The sequence below is a fragment of the Palaemon carinicauda genome, chromosome 35 (assembly GCF_036898095.1).
Source record: "Palaemon carinicauda isolate YSFRI2023 chromosome 35, ASM3689809v2, whole genome shotgun sequence".
NCBI lineage: Eukaryota > Metazoa > Arthropoda > Malacostraca > Decapoda > Palaemonidae > Palaemon > Palaemon carinicauda.
The window spans coordinates 8,876,659-8,891,590 of NC_090759.1; the positions used below are offsets into that span (position 1 = coordinate 8,876,659).

General features: G+C 46.2%; 1 protein-coding gene across 3 annotated transcripts in view; it reads left to right on the forward strand.

Moving 5' to 3' along the window:
* The window catches only part of LOC137627610 (uncharacterized), a 61,600-nt gene that overhangs the window by 17,293 nt on the left and 29,375 nt on the right, over window positions 1–14,932 (forward strand). The gene's annotated exons all lie outside the window — the stretch shown is intronic.

Below are 14,932 nucleotides of genomic sequence, written 5' to 3' on the forward strand. Positions count from 1 at the left end.
AGATGAGTACTACGCTCTTCAGGATGACACTGATTTTAACAGAGATCATAATCAGGGACACGTTAGTACCGATCGTTTTGATGAGCGTCAAGCGTTAGGTCCGCTTGGCGACAGACATGATGATCCAGGTTCTGTTGCTGTCGAAAGTCAGGATCTTCATGAGAAGGACCCGGTACTCAATGTTGTTGCTCCTTTTGGAGCTTTACCAGAGAAGGACATTGAGTCTCCTGTTGAGTTTGAGGAGGTTTCAGAAGATGAAGACTCTAACTTATTTTGTCCTTCAGTAGATCTGAAAAAACTTATGAAAGTTTTCAATAAGGAATTCCCAGACTTTTTTGTACCCGTTGCTCCATGTTCTCCACCTTCCGCATTTACTCTTGGGAAGGCTTCAAAGAAGTCACGGTTTACCAAGATGGTCTTGTCACGGTCTTCTAAGAGGGCTCTAAGACTGATGGGTGACTGGATGCAGTCCAAGAAAGAACTAGGGAAAGCGGCTTTCGCACTTCCTCCAGCTAGACTAGCATCTAGGTCTAGTATCTGGTACGAGACAGGAGAAGTTCTCGGCTTGGGGATACCTGCCTCTGCATAGGGAGATTTCTCGAGTCTTGTAGATGCTCCTCGTCGGTCGGCCATGAGGAAGACCAAGATTTTCTGGTCTACCTCGGAGCTGGATCATCTGCTTAAGGGCATATTTAGAGCCTTCGAAGTTTTTAACTTCCTTGACTGGACGTTAGGAGCCTTGGGTAAGAAAGTTGCTACTTTTAAAGAAGGTGATACCTCTAACTTAGTCCACTTAATGTCCTGTATGGATAAGGCATTGCGGGACTGGTCTAATGAGTTGGCGGCACTCTTTTCAGCAGGAATTCTCAAGAAAAGGGCTCAGATGTGCTCATTTCTGTCACTGGGGGTTACTCCCTTCCAGAAATCTGAGTTATTATATGCTCCTCTTTCCCCCTTGCTGTTCCCTCAAGAGCTCATAAATGAAATATCGTCTGCTTTAACACAAAAGGCCACTTAAGATCTGGTCTCTAAGACAGCTAGAAAGGTCCTCCCATCTTCTTTTTCCAGCCGCAAACCCAAGGAAGAAACAACTTTTCCTAAGTTCTCCCAGCCCTTTCGTGGGAGGTCTTCCAGCAGGGGTAGCTCCAGACCTGATGCAAGAAGAAATAAGAGGAGAGACTTCAGATCAGGGAGAAGCAGAGTCTGACTGCTTTCGCCTTCAGGCAGTAGGAGCCAGACTACTCAACTTCTGGCGAGCGTGGGAGAAGAGAGGACCAGACGGTTGGTCAATACAGATTTTGAAGGAGGGTTACAAAATCCCCTTTATAGGGAATCCTCCTTTGGTGTTAGCTCCAGTGGATCTCTCTCCCAGATACAAAGAGGAGGCAAAGAGACAAGCATTATTTATTCAAGTGTCTCTAATGTTTGAGAAGGGGGCCATAGAAAGAGTACAGGACATACATTCTCCAGGCTTTTACAACCGCCTGTCCCTGGTACCCAAGAACTTGGGTGGATGGCGTCCAGTCCTGGACGTGAGTGCATTGAACATGTTCGTCCAGAAGACGAAGTTCTCGATGGAGACTTTGAAATCAGTTCTTGCTGCGGTAAGGAAAGGCGACTGGATGGTCTCATTAGACCTCCAGGACGCTTATTTTCACATCCCAATTCATCCGAACTTCATGCATTATCTAAGATTCGTATTCAAGGGGGAAGTTTTTCAATTTCGAGCCCTATGTTTCGGCCTCAGCACCGCCCCGTAAATATTTACGATACTCATGCTCAACGTAGCAAAGATTCTCCACTCAAGGGGCATCAGAGCCTCCCTGTATCTCGATGATTGGCTTCTCAGAGCTCACTCATACGATCACTGCCTGAAGGATCTCCAGACAACTTTGAGTCTTACGAAAGAACTGGGTCTTCTTGTCAACAAGGAAAAGTCTCTCTTGATTCCATCACAAGAGATTCTTTATTTGGGAATGAAGATTCAGAGTCGGGTTTTTCGGGCTTTTCCGTCTCCTTTAAGGATGGAGCAAGCCAGTTTGAAACTCCGATCTTTTCTAAGGAAAAGTATGTGTTCAGCGAGGAAGTGGATGAGTCTAGTAGGAACCCTCTCCTCCTTGGAACAATTTGTTCCCCTAGGAAGACTGAACCTTCGTCCTCTCCAATTCCACCTCAATCACCATTGGAACAAGGAGAAGGACCTAGAGACAATGAGCATTCCAATTACGGCATCCATCAAAAACTGCCTTCGGTGGTGGGACGAACCAGACAAGTTCCAAGAAGGTCTCGACTTAACTCAAAAGAACCCAGACCTTGTGTTATGTTTCGACGCCTCGGACTCTGGGTGGGGAGCAACTCTGGACAAGTTGGAAGCTTCGGGGCTGTGGTCAGAGACCCAGAAGAACTTCCATATCAATCAGAAAGAATTGTTGGCAGTCCTGTTAGCCCTCAAAAGTTTCGAAGGGTCAGTTCTAAATAAAGTGGTACAAGTCAATGCCGATAACACGACGGCATTGGCTTACATTGCCAAACAAAGGGGAACTCACTCGATATCTCTTTACGAAACTTCGAAGAATCTCCTTTTGTGGGCAAAGGAAAGGAATGTGGTCCTGATGACAAGGTTCATCCAAGGAGGGAAGAACGTAATGGCAGACAGCCTCAGCAGAAGAGGTCAGATCCTGTCCACAGAGTGGACGCTCCATCAACAAGTATGCAAGAGTCTGTGGCGACTTTGGGGTCGACCATGCATAGACTTTTTCGCGACATCAAAAGCAAGGAGGTTAGAGGCGTATTGCTCTCCAGTACCAGATCTAGAAGCAGTCCACATAGATGCATTTCTGTTGGATTAGACCAATCTAGACACGTACGCTTTTCCACCATTCAAGATCCTGTGGTACAAAGTGGTACAAAAGTTTGTAGCAACCGAAGGGACCAGAATGACCCTAGTGGCCCCCTTTTGGCCCTCAAGAGAATGGTTCACAGAGGTACTGGAGTGGATGGTAGACACTCCAAGAAGCCTTCCATTAAGAGTAGATTTACTCAAACAACCTCACTTGGAAAGATTCTATCAAAATCTCCAAAGTCTTCAGCTGACTGCCTTCAGACTATCGAAAAACTCACAAGAGCTAGAGGTTTTTTGAAGGAGGCAGCTCAAGCCATTGCAAGAGCAAGAAGGACGTCAGCTATCAGGGTTTATCAATCCAAATGGGAGGTTTTTAGAGAGTGGTGTAGAGTCAACTCTCTTTCCTCATCCAGTACCTCTGTAGCTCAAATTGTGGACTTCCTGCTCCACTTCGAAGGAAGCGCAACTTTTCATCCTCGACTATTAAGGGATACAGGAGTATGTTAGCGACTGTATTCAGGCACAGAAACCTGGACCTTTGAAACAATAAGGATCTGCAAGAACTTCTTAAATCCTTTGATACAACAAAGCAATGGCACCAAGATTCACCAGCTTGGAATCTGGATATTGTTTTAAAATTTCTTATGAGTGACAGATTTGATCCCTTAAATTCAATTTCCTTGAAGGACCTTACTATGAAGACACTGTTTTTGGTTAGTCTCGCAACAGCCAAAAGAGTTAGCGAAATCCATGCGTTTAGCAAGAACGTTGGTTTTCGAGATGGTAAGGCTGTCTGTTCCTTACAGTTAGGCTTTCTCGCCAAAAATGAACGCCCTTCTCAACCTTGGCCCAAGGCTTTTAAAATTCCGAATCTTTCGGATTTAGTTGGTGAGGAGTTGGAAAGAGTCCTATGCCCAGTAAGAGCTCTGAGGTTCTACCTGGACAGAACAAAAGACTTACGAGGCAATTCGGAAGCTCTATAGTGCTCAGTCAAGAAGCCCACGTTGCAGATGTCAAAGAATGCCCTGTCATTTTTTATCAGGCTCTTGATTAAAGAAGCTCATGCACATTGTAATGAATCAGACCTAGGACTTCTAAAGGTTAAGACTCACAAAGTCAGAGCCGTGGCAACGTCAGCAGCATTCAGACAGAATAGATCGTTGCAAAGCATAATGGACACAACCTTTTGGAGGAGCAAATCTGTGTTCGCTTCACATTATCTGAAAAGTGTTCAGACTCGTTACGAGGACTGCTACACTCTGGGTCCATTCGTAGCAGCGAGTGCAGTAGTGGGTGAAGGATCCACCACTACGTTCCCATAATCCTAATAACCTTTTCTTCTCTTGGAACTTTTATTTGTTTTTTATGGTTGTTTGTGGAGATTGTGTCAGTCTTCCACAATCATTGATTTTAGTCAGGTGGTCAATTTTGTTCCTTGAGAGTGCCCGGAACTGGTTATTGGAGGAGGTTCTGTCACAATGAGGTATATACACCGGTTTGACAGTCCCTAAGAGATCTTCAGCCCCCTGGGAGGATTGCTGGATCTCATAAGGCTAGCAGACATAATGAGGCAGAGGATCATTGAAGTCAGCTTCCCTATCAGGTACGAACCCTTAAGTTTGTTTTGATTAACTCTTAAGCAGAATTCCAACTATATTGGCTGTCTCTAACCCTCCACCAAAGGTGTTAATCAGCTATATACAGTATATAACTACTGGGTAAGTCTTAGGTTTAAAAATGGTATTTTCACATTATAAAATAAATTTTTGAACATACTTACCTGGTAGTTATATATAATTAAATCCCCACCCTCCTCCCCTCTAGAGACTAGAGGCATGGAATATATGAGGGTTCCTGGAATGGTTCCTAGGTACCTTGCTAGGGCGCAGGGGTGGTACACCTGGCTATCCAATCGGCGATTGGCGCGAGTTTTTAATTTTCTGCCGTGACGTCAGGGACGTAAGCTATATATATAACTACTGGGTAAGTATGCTCAAAAATTTATTTTATAATGAAAATACCATTTTTGGTACAAACCTTTTGAAAATAAAGAGCCCCCTGGGTAAAGCCAAAAGCCAGTTGGCAGGGATGTCCACCCTCCTAATGGGTGAGTCACCCCTGATAAATAGCGTAGGTTTGTATTCCAGTTACGGAAAAAATGACAAATTTGGAGATAATTTGTATTTTTCCTAACGATACAAACCTTTAGCTATTTATACAAACTTACCCGCCAGCCCCATCCCCCTTGAAGTCCTACCTCCAAGCAAAGTGAGCTAAATCACTTGTGTGAGCAGGAGCGGTAGCAAGCTACCCCCCTACCCTCGCTATCTAGCGGAATGGGTAGTTAACCCTCGTTAAATTTTAACTGCACATCTTTTTAGCCGGCCAGATGCTGAAGCCTTGACGAGGATAGGGGCTTCGGGATTAGCAGCTGGGCTATGATGAATGGCAGGAACTGCTTTTCCACTGGACCTTGGTACCCAATTGTTGATCCAACTAAATTAGTCGGCATTTTCTCTTCGTTAAGGTTATTTCTTTTATTCTCCCATCTCTTTCTCTTTTTGGATTTTGCACAGTGTGGGATGGATGGCAGGCTATCTCAACCTGTACCAATGTAGATGCCATCACCCTCTGGCAGACTCCATTGGGTGCAGACCATATCTATTAAGAGTCGGGCTCCAGTGATCCGGTTTTAAGTCACCCATATTTTCGGGTAATGGGTGACGCCAGGTATTGAAGTCATCGTTGGGAGGGGCTAACTAACCCCACTCACCAGTGTATGCGCACCTAAAGAGAGGCAGCCCCTCTCTAATAGAGGACTGGTCCCTGCTGAAGCCTCTTCTTTTGTTGGGCCTCACGGGATAGGAGGACAGACATCCTCTGATAAGAGGTGGATAACGGGGCTTGCTGCTTTTATAAAAATCAACCCCTCTGTTGACAACCTGGAAAAGACAAACATGGACATCGGTACAGACAGCTCCAATTCAGGTTCTAATATTGTAACATTAGAACCTTATTCACGTTATGTAAAGAATTATTATAAGAAAACACGTGAGAAGAAGAGAGAGTGAGAAATGATGACAGAACAGAAAAATTTAGAAAAGTAGAAGTATTACCAGGTCACTATGAAATAGTGAATTATGAAACTTTTATTTTAGAATTTGAAAATGGAAGACATGAGCATGTTAATGTTTTTAAAGTTTATAGGGAATTAGGTAATATATGTGGAGGGCAGCAAAATATTTTCCCCCAGGGAAATGGAAGTCTCTTGACAGAGGCACTATCCCCAATACAAAGCAAAAGATTAAAAACACTTTCAACATTGGATGGTCGTAGTGTCAAATGCGTTTCTCACCCCACTTTCAACCAGAGTAGGGGTGTGATAAATGCTTCAGAATTACTAGACATAGAGGAAAAAGAAATTGAGGATGAACTGAAAAGTCAAGGAGTAGTAAAAGTAGTCAGAATGGGAAAGAGAGTTGGAGAACAACATATTCCTCTTGCTACTTTGATTGTAACATTTGATCAATGCAGATTACCTAATGTTATTAAAGCTGGTTGGCTATCTTTGAAGGTTAAACCATACATCCCTTCACCATTGCAATGTTATCATTGCCAAATGTATGGCCATTTAAGCCAGAAGTGCAAGAAAAACAAAAAAAGATAATAAGCCAACTGTTTGTGACAACTGAGGAAAAAATAGTCATGGAGCATGCACAGAAAATCGAAGTTGTAAACATTGTGGGGAAGCACACCCAGCTACATCTAAAAGCTGTTTGTCCCGACGCAAGATACAAATCTTCCCCTCTTTAACATAGCATTGTTATTTTGACGGAGCTGAAAACTAGTCGAAACTGAAGTAAACCAGGGTTTAACTACTCACTGCTAGTTAGCGGGGGTCACGGGGGTGTGTTTACCCACCGCTCCCACCAGCACGGGTGACTAACCGTCACTTTTTATTTTGGCTCGGTAGAGTGTAGACGTGTCTCACTCTCCCGTTAACCTAAACTGGCTGGAATTAATTTCTTTTCTCTTTTTCTTTTTCAGGTGTGCCTGCCCATAATGTCCAACCATGTTAGTTTATCCAGGGCATGAAGGGCGCCGTTGTGGCACCTTCGTGTCCTCGAAGGAGACGGATCCTCACGTTCTCTGCCCTTCGTGCCGAGGTCACTCGTGTTCGAAGGAGTTTCCTTGTAGTGTGTCGGAATTGGTCACCCTCCCAGTGGGTGAGGTTTGGTAGGCAGAAGAAGAGGTCTAAAAGGGATTCTCTGACCTCAAAGAGTAAGAAGATCAGATTTGTTTCTCCTGCGACTCGATCTTCCCATCCTGACTCTACCCGACCGGCTTCCTCTGGGGAACGGTCGAGTACGAGTGGTACCCTGGTAATACCTGGACAACTTTGTTCGGGGTCTCCTCCCATTGTCTCCACTAGAGAGGCAGTGAGGGAGCCTGCCACGGGGGAGTCCCTCTCAGTCCTTGGGACTGATGGGTTCCCCGTCAAAGGAAAGCTACAGGAGGTCCTGCGTTTGGGTGTCAATGTGCACTCGACCACTGAGTCCTTTTCTTCTGCTCTCCCCGACGTTTCACCTGCTTCGGCGGGAGGGTTGCAGTTGAGGACAAGCACTCCTCGGAGTGACTTGTCCAGAGACCCTCAGGTCTCAGGATCAAGCTTCGGCTTTGTTCTAGAGATTGTTTAGGGAGTTGAGCCTCTTTCCGGGCTTGCCCGATGGAAGGAGGAATGACTTGGACAACTGGAAGGTTCGCCTTCCAGTGTTAGGCTGTCTGACCTTCCTAGGAAAGACAAAGCTATACAACCTTCGGAGCGGCAGCTCCCTCGTTTGCGAGGCGTTGTGCCATCAGGAGAGAGGTGAAGATTGTTCCTTACGCTTGCGAGAGGAAAGATCTTCTCCTGAATGGTCTCCTCCATGAGGATCCCACCGAAAGGTATTGGATTCGTCCATACCACGCTCCACTCCATCAGAGCACAGTTTTTCGGAACTGGATGATGAAGGAGAGAGGAGGTTTCCATCTGCTCCCCCACCTCGTCATCGGGCCCTACAGCGAGACCATCCTCTTACGAGATAGGGTAGATTTTACCAGTCTCGCTGCAGAGTAAATGCTCAGCCCCCTATTTCTTCTCACCCCTTAGGGTGAGGAAAGCATCACGCCTTTCTCATTGGGAGAGCAGGTGAGTGAAAGATCTCTGATTCTTGACACTCTCGGACAGGATCTTCTAGCTGGCGAAGAAGCTGCGTGCATTGTCGCGTGCATTTCCATCTAGTGAGAAGGATAGGAGAGCTCATCCGCTGGAAGCGAGGAAACCTGATTCTCAAGTGAACGAGGGGCCTACTCGCTCAAGTGATCGCTATCGTAGGGTTGAGGAAAGGGTGGAGCTGGCTCACCTCGCCATCCAACCTCTCGTCAAGGTCGTTCACCTCGCGGTTGTTCACCCCACAAGTGCTCACCTAGGAGAGGGTTGAGGCATTCCCCCATCCCTCCCCCCCATCTCAGCCGGTGCAATCGGAACCATCTAATCGCAGGGAGACTATTTCATCAGGTAACTTGTTAGCCAAGGATGGACCTTGGTTTCAAGACCTGGTGAAAGTGCTTAAACAAGCAATGGGAATCTCTAACGATCCCTCAGGTGCAGCAGCGAAGGTTCCTGTTATTCCCCTCGATTCTCCTAAGGGATCTAGTGATCTTACTGACCCCAAGGGAGCTAGCCTAACTAGAGAGCCACACCTGTCTCCACCTCCTTCCAGAGTTTTAAGGTGTGAGGATTACCTTAAGACTAAGGATCCTAAGATCATGGATCCAACCCGGGAAATGATGGCAGCTACTCAGGTCATGGCCGTGAGGTTGGTTAGAGAAAGAGAGTTTGATTCTTCCCAAAAGTCGGAATTCTCTAATCTTCTCCCAGTCTCTCGCTTTGAGAGCTGGAAGCGTGTTAGGATCGATGACTAGGAATATCCTTCATCTTGACCGAAGGATACCCCTTTCCGAGTTGGTTCCGGTGATGTTAAACCAACGGAATCAACTAAGGGAGAAGAATCCTCTCTTTTGGACGAATTTGAGGTTCAACCAAAAGAGAGGAAAGACACGAAGACTCTACTTAAAAACTGGCGTTCTATGGGTGAACGTCAGATTCAAGGGGAACAGTATTCAGTCTCAGCTGCTATTGTAAGACCTGGGCATACCGGCCTTCCCTCTAGAGCACATTCCGCTTCCAAAAGGTTTTCTGTTGATGACCCTCACCCTCCCTGAGCTACTATAGGTGATAGCTCGGGAAAGGAAGAACCTTTCGATGATTGTTCCGAGCTCCCTGCATCTGCCATCATGAATGTCACACCTCAGAGCTTGCATCAGGAAGATTGACAGTGAAGAAGAGAGCTTTTGCCTAAGTAGCTGGCACCTCCTGCTCTCTTTATTCGGTGGACTCCTCAAGGTTACTTACTCCTTATGTAAGGCAGAGGAAGTACTATTAGATAGTGGGAGACGATCCTTCCCCTTTACCGCTGGATCCGGTGATTGTATCGTTGACCTAGATGTATTTGGAGAAACTGACAACTCTCCCTGCGCAGTTTTCTCCTGCAGACGCTGCTAACGTGGATTGGATCGCAAAGTGTGCTCTGCAATCAGCTTCGTGGCTGGATTATTGGTTAGGCATGATTGGCTATCTCGTCAAGAATGAGAACGAGGAATTTTCCACTCCTAAGAGGAGTGAGACACTGTTCTCTTTCCTTCTCTCGGTTGCGAGAACTCTTGAATTCTTGACGGAGAACGTAGTAAACTAATGTGTCAACTGGATCTTGAGGCGACGTGATGCAGTTGTCTCGAGATTCCAGAGGCAGGTCCTGAAGAGAAAGGCAATGGGGCTGTGCAACACTCCAATGGATGGACCCGCCTTGTATGACGGGGAAACCATTGAGAGCATAGTGGACTGATGGAGGAAGGTGAGCCAAGACACTCTCGTCCATTGGGTTATCTCCTCTTATTCCTTCCAGCAGGCTCCTCCAAGGCAGACAACAGTCTCCCAAACCTCAGACCGGCCAGAAGCAGAACGGCCCAAAGAAAAAAGATGGAAAGCCTTCCTTTCATTCCAAGGGACATAAAGGTAACGGCAAGAAATCCCGGAGAGGACAACCACGCTAGGGAGGGCAATCTCCTGACCAGTTCACCAGTTGGGGGATACCTTATGAGCAGATGGCAGAGGTGGATGAATTATGGAGCCGACCCTTGGTCGACTTCCGTATTAAGAAAGGGATATATCGTCCCTTTCATCGAGTCTTCCCCTCCACTGACTCAAAAGTCCATCTGTGACGAGGTCCTGTGCCAAGGGATTGGCAAAGGACCAGGCCTTACGGGCCGAAGTCAGGACCATGCTAGAGAAGGGCGCTCTCCTGGAGGTCGCGGTAGGGTCCCCAGGCTTTTACAGTAGCTTATCTTTTGTAGAAAAGGCGTCTTGGGGATTGAGATCCGTAATAGACCTCTCCCCCCTGAACGAGTTTGTCTTACAAACTCCATTCAAAATGGAGACGACACAAATGGTCAGACCGAACGTGTTCATGATCTTGTTGGACCTGAAAGACGTGTACTTCCAGATCCCAATTCATCCATCCTCAAGGAAGTACCTGCGCTTTACTATGGACGATCAGATGTACCAATTAGAAGTGCTGTGTTTCGTCTTGTCTACAGTACCCCAGGCGTTCACAAGAGTCTTTACTCTAGTGTCGACATGGGCGCACAAGAACAGCATTCGTCTTCTTCTATATCTGGACAATTGGCTAATTCTAGCAGACTGGAAAGAGACTTTTCCTCTATCGAGAAAAACTTTTGGCCTTCTGTCAGGATCTGGGGATCCTGATGAATCGCAAGAAGTCTCACCTGCAACATGTCCAAGATATGGTATATCTAGGAATGAGAACCGAGACCACACTAGGCAAAGTCTTCCCGTCTGAGGACAGAATGAAGAGACTGAAAGAGATAGCCCAGGACTTCCTCGCGAGAGACGAACTGCCAGCACATCGATGGTAGAAACTGTTAGGGCACCTGGCTTTTCTCGAGAAGTTGGTCCCTCAGGGCCGTTTCCGCATTTGGTCACTTCAAGGGCAGATGAAGACCTTTCGGTCTCGGCACACAGACCCACCGGACACACTGGTACCGAATCCAGAGTTTTCTCTGAAAACTCTGCGGTCGACCCCCACCCCTACGGGCTGGATCATCCAGCGTAGCGTGACTCGTAATGTCACTCTACACTCCCAGGTGATTACTATGTGACAGCTAGGCTGGTCTCACCACCACCTATCCTTTCATTTTCAAATGAATTACCATCACCTTCCCTCCACCCTCCCACTTCTAGTGGTTGGATTAGCAGGCGGCTTGATTTTGTCTCTCATTATCGAGAAACCTTCAACTGCCGGGATGGAAGCCAGCAGGAAGAATTTTTACATTCCAATTCATTTCCCCTAGCAGGTCTTGCCTGCATGAGATGATACTTTTTCTCGCTAGCGAGAAAGCATTCAATGGCAACCCCTTACGGGAAAGTGGTCGAAGGCAACCTAATGTATGGTCTTGTTGAAGGAAACTCTCACATACGAGACTTCACCCTTTTTGGGAAACTCATTCCTGAGAAGTTTTACATAACTTCAACAGGTGTTGTTAAAACTTCATAAAAGCTATAAAAACTTTCCTGGAGCATGCAGGGCTCTCTTAAGACAAAACCGTGAGGTTATTGTCACAAACTCGGTTTCCACCGATTTATTGAGTCAGCTCGCATCCCATCATTGTACAGTACCTCTTAGGACAATGACTTCTTTTTTTACACAATAGGCTTCTGAGACATTTTATTAATTTTACCCTTATAGGGTTATTGTCTCGAGCATTTAGTCCCAAGGGAGCAGTGTTAGCTTACGTTTTTGAATGATAGCAACAACGTGGGCATTTTTTCTTTACATTTACGAACGTTACAAATCCCACCCACAAGAGAATCAGACAACCGTGTCTGTGTATGAACGTTGGCGAGCCCCTCCCACAAGGAGGAAAGGCAACCCAAAGGAGGAATGATCACTTCAATAACTATATTTTGTTTGAGAGCATATGCGCTCACATCCTAAAAAAAATTCTACAGCTAATCGACAATCAAATGTTCCTTGGGCAATAATGTTGCGCTTCGTCGCACATGCATTATTCTCTGTTCTAATAATGGGTATGGCTATATCCCGCACTGAAACCAGTTTATAATGTACATTAATCGAATACCTTCCAGTAACCAGACATACTGTATTACATTCTGCCTCTATAGGCACTTCCTTCCTTTCTTTCCGATCGGAGGCCTTAGTCTCTTACAAGTACTTGGACTGAAAACTTCTCATAAGCGTATATGTTCTCTAGTAGGGAATATAAAACACTCATGCCAATTTCTGATTGGAGAAGGAGAAATACAAGCATTTTTTTTGTCTTAAGAAGGAGGAATATTCAATTACGAACATTTTCAACATTCTCCAACCGAGTTCTGGACACGACTTTAAGTCGGGCTACGCCTTTATGCTTGTCCTGCTCACAGTTCTGTGTTTCTGGTCCGTAGATAGGCTTATGCATAATACCTGTCCAACAATAGATTGAAGATACGTCTCAATCTCGTTCTTTGAGAGTAGTTAGTTGTGTTCGGTAGTTACTGACCGGTTTCTTGTCCGGAAGGCGATCTCTACGGAGAATTGCTGTTATAACATAAGCAGTACTGGCTACCTGGTTCACCATTTTGTATCATTCTTACGCGGCTAACCCCCACTAGATTGGTGGCTGTTGGAGGGAGGACAGGATCCCCCCTTCATAGCAGAAACGTGAAAGCAGTTGCACGTCTTGACATCATCTCAAGATGTTTTTCTTGCTATGCAATCTCCCGACCCCTCCGCAGATGGTGGGTGGCAGACGAGAACCTCTGCAAAGAGGCCGATCTTTGCGTACCCCCTCTGGACTGATGCTCTCTTTGGATACATCAAAAGAAGGGGCGGGCATATGCTGCACCAATCCATCTTCGTCCGTTGGCCCGAATCAGAAAGGTAACTGCATATAACTCTCTTAGAGAATCATGTAGCAGTAGAAATACTCAGATGAACAGAGGACAGCTGGTTTCCCCATCCGCTCGCGTCATTCCTGGCAACAGGAATATGCTTGCAGATAATCTGAGCAGGTCCACTCAGATGGTGGGCTCCTTGTGTCTTTTGAATCATCTTGTAGCCAACAAAGTCTTAACTTTGTGGGGTCCCCTGACTGTGGTCCTACTCGTAAGGGCTATGAACTTCAAGCTCGCGCTCGACCGTTCCCCAGTCCCAGACCCCCAGGCTCTCGAGCAAGATGTATTCCAAGAATGGTGGGACAGCCTAGAAGTGTATGCTTTTCCCATGTTTGGTCTGGTGAGAAAGTCCTCAACCAAGTCAGAATAAGCAAGAACTTATCAATGACTCCAATAGCTTTGGTATGGCGTCACGCAGAATGGTTTCCAGACCTTCTGCAGCTCATGACAGAGCTTCCGAGGAAACTTCCTCCACGACACGATCTTCTGGAACAGCCACGTGCCAACACCTTCCACAAAGCCGTAGCTTTGCTTCAACTTCACGCTTGGAAAGTGTCCAACACCTCTCTCAGAGAGGCCTTTCGCAACGAGTTGCGGAAAAGATGTCTAGACTTCTTGAACGCCTTTTAGCGTCAGTATTCTTGGCAAAGTGTTCGGTCTTTTGTGACTGATGTCGGGGAAGGGGGATCTGTACCCTTCGATGCCTCTCCTCATTCAAAGTTTTGAGATGACTTGTCCCCCGTCGGAACTTAACCTCCTCTTGGGAACGCGGTTCGGGTCCTTCAGTCTCTGAGGGCCCCTCTCTACAAACCTTTATGCTAGGCAACAGATCGCTTCCTTACATGGAATCCGGCTTTTCTACTCACTTTGGCTTCAGTCAAGAGAGTTAGTGTGTTGTATGATCTATCTTCTGACATCTCCTACTCTAGGAGATGGGGAGAAGTAATTCTCAGCGGCGTCCCCAAGTTGATTGCAAAGACTCGAAATCCAAGTTTGCTGTACCCTAGGTTCAGTCCATTCCGGTTAGAGAGTCTTCGTTCTCTAACCCAAGACCCAATCCAACTGGGGTTTTGCCCAGTGAGGAGTCTGAGGCCGCTCGCCCCTGTGTCAGCACTGTTAGCCAACATGGGGAAGGTCAAGAGGAGGGTCAAGGATTTCCTTTCCCTCCTGGATCAGAAGGCAATTGATTTTTCTCTTAACCCAGACCCTTCTCCATCCTATTGACCCAGAGCTCATGACTTCAGTGGCGTTGCTACGTCCCTGGCGTTCAAGAAAACTATTCTGTGGAGCAGGTACTGCAAGTGGGTGTGTGGAAGCATCAATCAACTTTCATGGCCCACTACCTATAAGACAATAACCCTCAGGAACATGGAGACATTTTCCATTGGTCCTGTGGTGGTCGCACAACAAATGGTCTAATCACCACTAGCTCCTTGATGGACAAGTTGCTGGGGATTGAGGGCTGAGGTTACCTGAGTTAGTCTGGAGTGAATGAATGAGAATGACTGGCTCCTTTCACCTTCTCCCCCCAGGGGAAAACAGCTCTGCAAGCCTCAGTATAGCTGACCTCACCTCGCTGCAGGTAAGATGCATTTCCCATGTGCTTCCTAAGTATATAATAATACTTTGTTACGTTCACAATACCTCGTTGAGGGAGGTTATTGGGTAAGATTTAAGAACAATAGATCTTGTACTCGAGTTCTTATGTTAAAGACAAGCCACACTGTTAGTTTCACTCACACACAAGCTTTAGCAGGCCGCTATCAGTACATTACCTCATATCGGACTTGATTTTAGCAAGGCTAGGGTACTCTCTAGATTCGATCCCAGATCGAAATAGAGAGAACCCCGAGCCATGAGCAAGGGCAGATGGTGAGGATTTCCTCCCTTCTAAGAGTAAGTCACCCCTATAAATAGCTAAGGGTTTGTATTTGTGTCGAAAAAAATAACAAATTTGGGAGTAATTTGTATTTTTCCTAGCATACAAACCTGAAGCAATTTATACAAATTGGCCTGCC